This window comes from Scylla paramamosain, chromosome 10, assembly GCF_035594125.1.
Source record: "Scylla paramamosain isolate STU-SP2022 chromosome 10, ASM3559412v1, whole genome shotgun sequence".
Classification (NCBI taxonomy): domain Eukaryota; kingdom Metazoa; phylum Arthropoda; class Malacostraca; order Decapoda; family Portunidae; genus Scylla; species Scylla paramamosain.
In genome coordinates this window covers 1,862,501-1,872,500 of record NC_087160.1, presented here as the reverse complement: position 1 = coordinate 1,872,500, position 10,000 = coordinate 1,862,501, and the positions used below count along the sequence as shown (strand labels likewise).

General features: G+C 40.0%; 3 non-coding genes across 3 annotated transcripts; all 3 read right to left on the bottom strand.

The window, feature by feature from the left end:
• Positions 1 to 187: 187 nt before the first annotated feature.
• On the bottom strand, positions 188 to 260 carry Trnav-aac (transfer RNA valine (anticodon AAC)). The gene has a single exon. It is a non-coding gene; the product is annotated as a tRNA-Val (tRNA).
• Positions 261 to 811: 551 nt separating this feature from the next.
• Trnav-aac (transfer RNA valine (anticodon AAC)) lies at positions 812 to 884 on the bottom strand. Its single transcript has one exon. It is a non-coding gene; the product is annotated as a tRNA-Val (tRNA).
• Positions 885 to 1,419: 535 nt separating this feature from the next.
• On the bottom strand, positions 1,420 to 1,492 carry Trnav-aac (transfer RNA valine (anticodon AAC)). Its single transcript has one exon. It is a non-coding gene; the product is annotated as a tRNA-Val (tRNA).
• Between the last annotated feature and the right edge of the window lie 8,508 nt (positions 1,493 to 10,000).

The following is a 10,000-nucleotide window of genomic DNA, read 5'->3' as shown; positions in this document are numbered from 1 at the left end:
TGAAAGTTATGATGAAAACAATAACAATAAAGAAAATGAACATAAGAACATAAGGGAAGGTGCAAGAAGCCATCAGGCCTAAACGTGGCTGTCCCTCCAGGAAGCATACATATCTACCTACACACACACACACACACACACTTAAGGAACATACCTGCCTATTTCCACCTATCTTCATCCAAAAATATGTGCTCACCAGGGCTCGAACCTGGGACCTTCTGTGTGTTAGACAGACGTGATAACCACTACACCATGAGCACCTGGGAGGATAAAAATTAGAAGAGGAGGAAGAGGAAAAGAAGAAAAAAAAAGGATGATGATGGTAATGATGATGATGATGATGATGATGATGATGAGGAGGAGGAGGAGGAGGAGGAAGAGGAGGAAGAGAAGGAGAAGGAAAATGGGTCACAGTAAGAAAATATTATTGTTATTCTTCAAGTGTATTTATTTCTCTCTCTCTCTCTCTCTCTCTCTCTCTCTCTCTCTCTCTCTCTCTCTCTCTCTCTCTCTCTCTCTCTCTCGCTCGCTCGCTCTCTCGCTCCTCCAGGGGGAAATAAGAACAGGAAACTATAAGAGAAAAGAGGAAAATTACAAGCAAGAGATCAAGAGAATGAAAGTTATGAAAACAATAACAATAAAGATAATGAAAAATAGAAACTTAAGGAAAGGTGCAAGAAGCCATCAGGCCTACACGTGGCTGTCCCTCCAGGAAGCATACCTATCTACCTACCTACACACACACACACACACACACATAAGGAACATACCTGCCTATTTTCACCTATCTTCCTCATCCAAAAGTATCTGATGTGCTCACCAGGGCTCGAACCTGGGACCTTCTGTGTGTTAGACAGACGTGATAGCCACTACACCATGAGCACTTGAGAGGATAAAAATTAGAAGAGGAGGAAGAGGAAAAGAAGAAGAAAAAAAAAACAAGATGAGGATGGTGGTGATGATGATGATGAGGAGGAGGAGGAGGAGGATGAGGAGGAGGAGGAGGAAGAGGAGAAAGAGAAGGAGAAGGAAAACGGGAAACAACAACAAAATATTATTGTTATTCTTGAAGTGTATTTATTGACTCTCTCTCTCTCTCTCTCTCTCTCTCTCTCTCTCTCTCTCTCTCTCTCTCTCTCTCTCTCTCTCTCTCTCTCTATTCCCCCTCCAGGGGGAAAATAAGAACAGGAAACAATAAGAGAAAAGAGGAAAATTACAAGCAAGAGATCAAGAGAATGAAAGTTATGATGAAAACAATAACAATAAAGAAAATGAACATAAGAACATAAGGGAAGGTGCAAGAAGCCATCAGGCCTACACGTGACTGTCCCTCCAGGAAGCATACATATCTACCTACACACACACATACACACACAAGGAACATACCTGCCTATTTCCAACTATCTTCATCCATAAATATGTGCTCACCAGGGCTCGAACCTGGGACCTTCTGTGTGTTAGACAGACGTGATAGCCACTACACCATGAGCACTTTGGAGGTTAATTATAAAAAGGAGTAGAAGATAGAGAAGATTATGATGATGAGGAGGAGGAGGAAGAGGAGGAGAAGGAAGAGGAAGAGAAGGTGATGGAAAACGAGAAACTAACAAAATATTATTGTTTTCCCTCAAGTGTATTCTGTTGCTCTCTCTCTCTCTCTCTCTCTCTCTCTCTCTCTCTCTCTCTCTCTCTCTCTCTCTCTCTCTCTCTCTCTCTCTCTCTCTCTCTCTCTCTCTCTCTCTCTCTCTCTCTCTCTCTCTCTCTCTCTCTCTCTCTTCCACATCCTTCTCTTCCCCATACACTCCTCAGTACGTCCATACCATCCTGTTCTCTTTGTTTGTACCTTTAAGACACTGTTTCGTCTTTGGCGGTGAATCCCCTCGTAGCGTGCTCAAATCTTCGTCAGGAGCTGTCACGCAGTGGATCGAAGAGGTGGAGTGGGACGGGACAGGATGAACTGGGGCGATGTCGAAGATTGCCATTGTCCATAAGAGACCACTTTGTTGTGCACCTAGCTTGACAAGGGGAGAGTATTATGATATTATAACCACTGGCAGAGCTGCATTATGAAATCAACTCAGTGCTCTGCAAAGAATAAAATGATTAATATTGTAAGCAAATATCAAATTATCATGAAGTAAAAGATGAAGAAGAGGAAGAGGAGGAGGAGGAGGAGAAAGAAGAAGAAGAAGAAGAAGAAGAAGAAGAAGAAGAAGAAGAAGAAGAAGGAGAAGAAAAGAAAAAAGAGGAAGAAGAAAATGACGATAACAACAACAACAAAGACGACAACAACAACAAAGACAACAGCAACAACAACAACAACAAAGACAACAACTACAACAAAGACAACAACAACAACAACAAAAACAACAACAACAACAACAACTAACCAACAAACATCAGCTAACGAAGGAGAAGAAACTGACGAAGGAGTGTTTATAATTAAAATGCAAAAGCGAGGAGTGAAAGAGAGAGAGAGAGAGAGAGAGAGAGAGAGAGAGAGAGAGAGAGAGAGAGAGAGAGAGAGAGAGAGAGAGATGTATCGGCGGGTGTTCTGAAAGACGTTTGAATGAGAAACAAGATCCACGAGGAAGAAGTAATGCATTTATATTTCACGCAGTACACGGATAGACACTCACCGAAGCTTGGCGGGGTGCAGTAGTAACACCGCTCCCTGAGAAATGACAACGACAAAAAGAAGAAGAAAAAAGAAAAAGAAATAAATAAAACGTTTAATTTTATCCCGAGTTTCTTATCAAGTACCGTTTTTCCTTAAAGTTTCTCATTTGTAAGTAAAATGGAACTAGTTGGAAATCAGCTTAATTAATCGTTATAAAACGTCGACATTTAGAAGTGAGTATTAAAGTATTAAGTATTCTGTGAACTATGCCAACTAGATGATCGTCTCATCTAATAAACTTAATGAAGGCGGCTGACATAGTTCTTGGTTGATTTTATTTTGGGTTTTTGTGAAGGCTCCTCTGATTTTGACACTTTTGATCTTTCTTTTTGAACTGGCACTTCACTGAGTCTTTTTTTGCTCTTTTTTTTCTTTCCTTGGCCAGTGTTCCTCCTCCATAGAGATAATGAAGAAGGCTGAGTGAAGTTTGCGTTGGATAAATTAGTGTAAAGAAATAATAAATATAAACTGCGTGAGCTTGTGCTATGTGGTAAATGATCCGCAAATGTTTGGTGGATGCATGAATGGATGGATGGATTGATAGAAAGAATGATAAACAGGATGAAAAAGACTGTTTAAGTTAACATAAACTAAGGAAAGAATAAATAAACATAAATATAACAGTAGATATCAAATGGCGCACCTTACACACACACACACAGACAGCACCATAAATTCACAGAGAGACGATGGGCCGTAGTGTAGCGGGGATGGACAAGCACACAGGCAGAGGAGGTCCCGGGGGAGGCGGCAGGCAGGGAGGCGGTCAAGAGCTAAGCCTTTGAGTGTCCGGCGCTTGGCTGTGAAGGTTAGTTGACCAGAACATTGGGAACATTGGGAACATCGGGAACATTGGGAACATTGCCTAGTATCGCCGGCCAGTCTCGATCCCAGGCCACCTTTGATGTTAAGCCTCACGCGGGGGTCTTGGTGGCTCTAAGCTGCATGACTCTCCAAGGGGCGCCACTTGCTCGCACCGCCGCGTTTCATCTTTGCTTAGGGGAGATATTGAGTTATAGGTGCATTATTGTTAGAGCAGGTCAGGATTCAGTGGTTTGTTTCTTGTTTTAGGGCGTGTTTGTGTTGTTTGTGTGACTTTTTTTATGTTTGTGTTAGTTTATCAGTCACTGGCTTGTTTATTCTTTTATGACTTGTCTGTGCTAATTGATATTTGTGTGACTTTTATTTTTTTGTGATTGCTTGTAATTCTTTTAGTTTTGCTTAGAATTTGTCACAGGTTTATTATTTCTATTATTAGTTATAGTTCATGTCTTTTTTTAGCGCTTATGTCTAACTACTTATTTCTACCAGTATTTCTATATCGTTTTTGCGTGTTTGTGCGTGCATAATTATCATTCACTGTCCTTTATAATTCAAGTATTTCCACTCGTAATTTGTCATGTTTGTGTCTGTTTTGTTCGTAAAATCACCGCTTGGTATATGAACTTTGAATATCTCTTCTAAAACACAAAGAAATGTCACTGGCCATGTAGTCAAAATCACTCCCTTTTCTCGTAGCGCCAAGCACTGTTGAAGACGCGACGGCAGCAGACGGAGAGGCGAGAGAAGCAGCGTATCCTAAGGGTGTTCTATTCCTGGTGCAGAAATTGGTGTTCGTGACTCACCTTAACATAATCATCACTTCCCCGCCGCGCTTCTCTTTCATTCCGCTCTTGTGTTCCGGGAAAGAAAGGTTCGTGATGTGTATTATTCATTTACGTGTGTATTTATTTGTTTGTTTATTTGTTTATTTATCTATTTATTTTTTGCAGTAGTATAGTGATGGGTGTTCATGTATAGGTATTCTTAACCACTTAGAAACTCTCTGTCTCTGTACTATTGTCACTCTGAATTCTTTATTTATAGTTTTCTTCTTTTCATTTATCCTATTACATATTTTTGTTTCCTTTCACTATTCCTCCATTTTCTCTTTCATACACAACCCTCCTCCCCCCACTCTCTCTCTCTCTCTCTCTCTCTCTCTCTCTCTCTCTCTCTCTCTCTCTCTCTCTCTCTCTCTCTCTTCCAAGCGCAAATACACACCTGCAATTGAAATAAATTGAGAGTGTGCAGGTAAAACGCTTTACAAGTTTTTTGTACAATGACATCAAAAGTGTGTGTGTGTGTGTGTGTGTGTGTGTGTGTGTGTGTGTGTGTGTAAGAGAGAGAGAGAGAGAGAGAGAGAGAGAGAGAGAGAGAGAGAGAGAGAGAGAGAGAGAGAGAGAGAGAGAGGGAAGGAGGGAGGGAGGAGAACGTGTGTGTGTGTGTGTGTGTGTGTGTGTGTACGCGCATGTGTGTAAAGAGACTTGTAAAGCATTACACAACACACAGCACACACACACACACACACACACACACACACACACACACACACACACACACACACACACACACATAAAATGAAAACACCACTTTCAACCTAACTTACATGAAAAACACGCACATCACCAATAAACGTTGTCGGGGAGAGAGAGAGAGAGAGAGAGAGAGAGAGAGAGAGAGAGAGAGAGAGAGAGAGAGAGAGAGAGAGAGAGAGAGATTGACTAAAGATGTACTGGGAAGGGTGTGGAATGCAGGAAGGACAGATCATAGAAAATGGTGCTGAGTGTATGAAAGGGATTACATGGAGATTGTAAAGTAGAAAGGAAGTGAATGGGAAATGGTGGAAAGGGTGGCTGGTGCGTGGAAGGTGTGTACTAGTAGGGATGAAAAGTATACTGGGAAAAAGATGATAAAAAGGGGGTTTGGAATGTCAAGGAGGAAATTACTAAGAGTACAGTAAAGTGGAGGGGAAAGAAAGAGAGAGAGAAGTGATAGAAAGAAGTAAGGTAAGAAAAAGAGGTGATACGTATGGTACGGTGTGTGTGAAAGAAGAAACTTGAGTAAAGGTTAGGGTGGAGTGTTGAATATAGGGAGAGAGAGCATAAGAACGTAAATATATAGATAAAAAAAAAAAAAGGCTTTGTGACGTGCGTAAGGGGAGTAAAAGTGGTGACATGTAATATGATAGCGGATATGGTGTAAGTGAAAGTAGGATACTGGAAGAGACATGAAGTGAAGAATAAGGTCGAGTGTAGAGTGCATGGTAAAAGAGATGATGGAAAGAAATTTGTGGCGCATGAAAGCAAGGAAAGGAGGCGATATATACAGCGTGGTGCTCGTGGAAGCCAGGTACTGGAAGAGACATGAAGTGTGGGATAAGGCAGAGTGTAAATCATGGGAGAATAGAGTTGATAAAGGTTCGTAGTGCACGGAAGAAAGGAGAAAAGAGACATTATGAACGGTGTGGTGTGCATGGAGGTAGTCACTGGAAGATATATGAAGCACAGAACAAGATAGAGTGTAGAGGTCTAGAAAAGATAAACCCTAGAAAGAAGTTTGTGGTACTAGGAAGCATTGTAGTGGTTGGACATGTAGTGTGTAAGGAAAGAAAGGTGATATAATACGTGTGGCGTGCATAGGGAGATGTTACTGCAAGAGAGATGGTGTGCAGGACAGGGATGTAATGGGAAAAATAGTGTAGTGTGCATAGAAATGTGTAGCTGGAAGAGATGGAGCGCATGGAAGGAATGCGGAATGTAGGAAGAGTAGGGAGATGACGTGGGTATGGAGAAAAGAGGTCGAATGGAAAAAATGTATCCTATTTCACGTCTTTTTTTCTTTTTTTCTTTCCCTTGCAGCTGTTGATGAGTAGGTAAGCAAGAGGAGGTCGTCCTTTGCTAACTTTCGGGATACTGTGTTAAGTCACACGCAGGAAGGATTACAAAAGCAAGGAGAGGAGTTCCAGAGTTCACACAAAAATACGTAGAAGTGTAAGAAAGTAAGTCACACGCAGAAGAGAATACAGAAGCAGGTAGAAAGTCCACGCAAATTACAGAATTTAAGTGCAGTAGGCAACTTCTCTTCTGACTACTGCTGTCGCGTCACCGTCACCGCGGCAGGCAGTCTGCGGCCACGCGCGGCACCAGATACCCATCCCGGCGCATTGCCCAATCACGTAATCCGCAAGGCCGGCCAGAGCGGGGCTGTCCGGGGCTTAAACTGCGAACTAAGCTGGGGAAGCGAGGCAAAGCTAGGCGCGGCTGAACTCAAATAAACCGCTTAGCTGAATGACAAATATGAGAGAGAGAGATAGAAAAGAGAGAGAGAGAGAGAGAGAGAGAGAGAGAGAGAGAGAGAGAGAGAGAGAGAGAGAGAGAGAGAGAGAGAGAGAGAGAGAGAGAGATACAAATACATTTATTGCCTCTGTTATTAAACATTTGTCAATATTCATTAATGCAGATATATTCAAGGCCCGGTCTGTTGAGCAGAGGCTCTTTTACAGACCTATGCCAAGGTAACATGCCGTTGATGTGAGAGATTAACGCTCTGTTAAGTTAGGGACATACATTAAATTCAAACTGATAAAAAAAAAAAAAAAAGAAAAAAATCCAAAAAATATGTACACAAGAAGTTTACAAAAATAAGTAAATAAAAATACAAATAAAGATTAAGAAATATGCATTAAAAAGAAAGAAAGAAAAAAAAAAAAAAAAAATATATATATATATATATATATATATATATATATATATATATATATATATATATATATATATATATATATATATATATATATATATATATATATATATATATATATACCAGACATTTACAAGATATGAAAAATTATATACAATAATGAGTAGCAAGACTAATAAACAAACACCAACACCTTATTCACATACCACAAAAAAAAGAATAGTCCCTACATTTAATAATTATTAAAGAATATTTGTTTTATTTCATTCTTAAAGATATTACATGAGTTAATACTCTTTATATTTCCTGGTAGTTGATTCAACCACTTTTTTTTTCTTTTTTTTTTTTTTTGTGCATGAGATGTTCTATAAAAGAGAAGCTTCAAGTCATGAGGTCTACGGGTACTTGGATCATCTGATGGCAAGTAAAAGCTACGTTCCATCTGGTGGGTGTGTAATGCTCTCAACACAAAGGGCTTGGTTTGAAGGGGTATAATATCATGTAGTTGGAGTAGCTTGAGGTCCGTGAACAGAGGGTCGGTGTGGGTATAACGATGGCTATTTGACGTGACTAGCACCATCTTTTTCTGAGAGAGAGAGAGAGAGAGAGAGAGAGAGAGAGAGAGAGAGAGAGAGAGAGAGAGAGAGAGAGAGAGAGAGAGAGAGAGAGAGAGAGAGAGAGAGAATATCCATATGGTACCTGTATTGTAAGTGAAATAAAAAGCTATACTTTAATTTTCGCCTCTCAAAAATAAGTTTCGGAAAAGGAGGCAAAGAAATAAGGGTTAATTATTTCCATTACCAAGGTCTCTGCATGTTGGGAAGTGACACGTGCAGAAGTAATTACAAAAACTAATAAATGTAAAAAGTTGCAGCACCTTATATTCCTTATTGCTTCTTTTTCTGCTGCTTTGTTCCTTCTTTCCCACTTGCAAAGTAAATAAATAGATGAATGGATAGATAGATAAATAGGTGTTGAATATGGAGATAAACAAATAAACAAGCAAATAAATAGATAAATTGATAAATATGCATGTAAATGAGTGAGTAAGTGAATACATAAAGAAAGAAAATAAATAAATAAGGAAAGAAAGAAAATAAATAAATAAATAAAGAAAGAAAAAAAGAAAAAAAAACTTGCATCATTTATTTCTTCTTTCCAATCTACCATTCCGTTTCTTCTCTTTTCTCTCCCTCTCAGAAAATAGATGATTCTTCCGTCCATTACTTTCCTCCTTCACCTTTCCATAATAAATGCTGGTCTATCAAATTTCGCTTACTTCCTATCATTCATTCTCCATTTGCTCGGCTCAAAAAAAAAAAAGGCTTCTAGTCTTTATTCCTTATTCTTATCTTTTTCATTTCTCTTCTTTTACCCTCATTCCCTATTATTTCCTTTTCGTTTTTCCCTTATCGTTGTCTTCTTATTCCCTTCCCCACTTCCTTCTTCAGGTTAAAAGTGGCTCTCATTCCCTTCGTATTTCTCTCTCTCTCTCTCTCTCTCTCTCTCTCTCTCTCTCTCTCTCTCTCTCTCTCTCTCTCTCTCTCTCTCTCTCTCTCTCTCTCTCTCTCTCTCTCTCTCTTATCCGTATATGAATCTAAAGAGGGATTAAGATGTGTAGAGTTAGTGACTTCCTGGAGTTTCCCTTATGTTGCTGTATTCTTATGTTCGTATCATATTTCCCTTTCCTCCTTCCCTGTCTTGTTTCATCTTCCCTTAGATAAAAAAAAAAAATTCCCTCTATGTAATTCTCCTTTGCTTCTCATCTGTTTTCCTTGCGTGTGTTCCTCCCTTCAGAGAGAGAGAGAGAAAGAAATTATATTCCCTTTGTTTTTTTCTTTCCCTTCCTTTTAACTGTCCCTTTTGTACACATATATAACTACATCCCTTACTGAACCCTTTACCTTTGTCCCTTCCTTTCTTTTCATATATTTACTTCCCTCTCCCTTCCTTTCTTTTTAACTGTCCCTCTAGTATACAAATAGATAGCCACACCCTTTACTGCACCCTTCACTTTTATCCTTCCACCTGATATATGTTCCCTAAGTTTCTATTTGCCCATCTTCCTCTTTCCAGTAGCCATTTCTATCTCTTTCATTGCTCATATATACAATTTCACCGTCTAATTCTCTCCTTCCCATTCATATATCCTTTCGCTTACAATTTTCAAGTTACTTTTTCACCCATGTCTCTTCAGTACACTTTTCCATCCCTTTCCCTCCTCTTAGCTTCCTTTCTCTCTCATACGCTCTTGTTTTTATTTCCCATCTCCCTCCTCCTCGTTTCCTTGTCCACTTCCCTTCACTGGCGCCACACACGAGGGGAAAGTCACCAGAACTATACTCTCCCTTCCCCCTCTCTCTCTCTCTCTCTCTCTCTTGCTTCAATACCACCATCCGTCTCTCTCTCTCTCTCTCTCTCTCTCTCTCTCTCTCTCTCTCTCTCTCTCTCTCTCTCTCTCTCTTTACGGTAATTCTGTGCCATTCTTAACATAGGCTGAACGTGACGTGTACGAAAATAACTCTCTCTCTCTCTCTCTCTCTCTCTCTCTCTCTCTCTCTCTCTCTCTCTCTCTCTCTCTCTCTCTCTCTCTCTCTCTCTCTCTCTCTCTTCCTCTACCTCTGTTATTTTTGTTTACTTTCCCTAGCGTTTGTTGAGGAAAAAATATATTTACATGTTTCTAAAAAGAGATGCTTGCTATTCCCTGTGCGTGCGTGTGTGTGTGTATGTGTGTGTGTGTGTGTGTGTGTGTGTGTGTGTGTGTGTGTGTGTGTGTGTGTGTGTGTGTGTGTGTGTGTG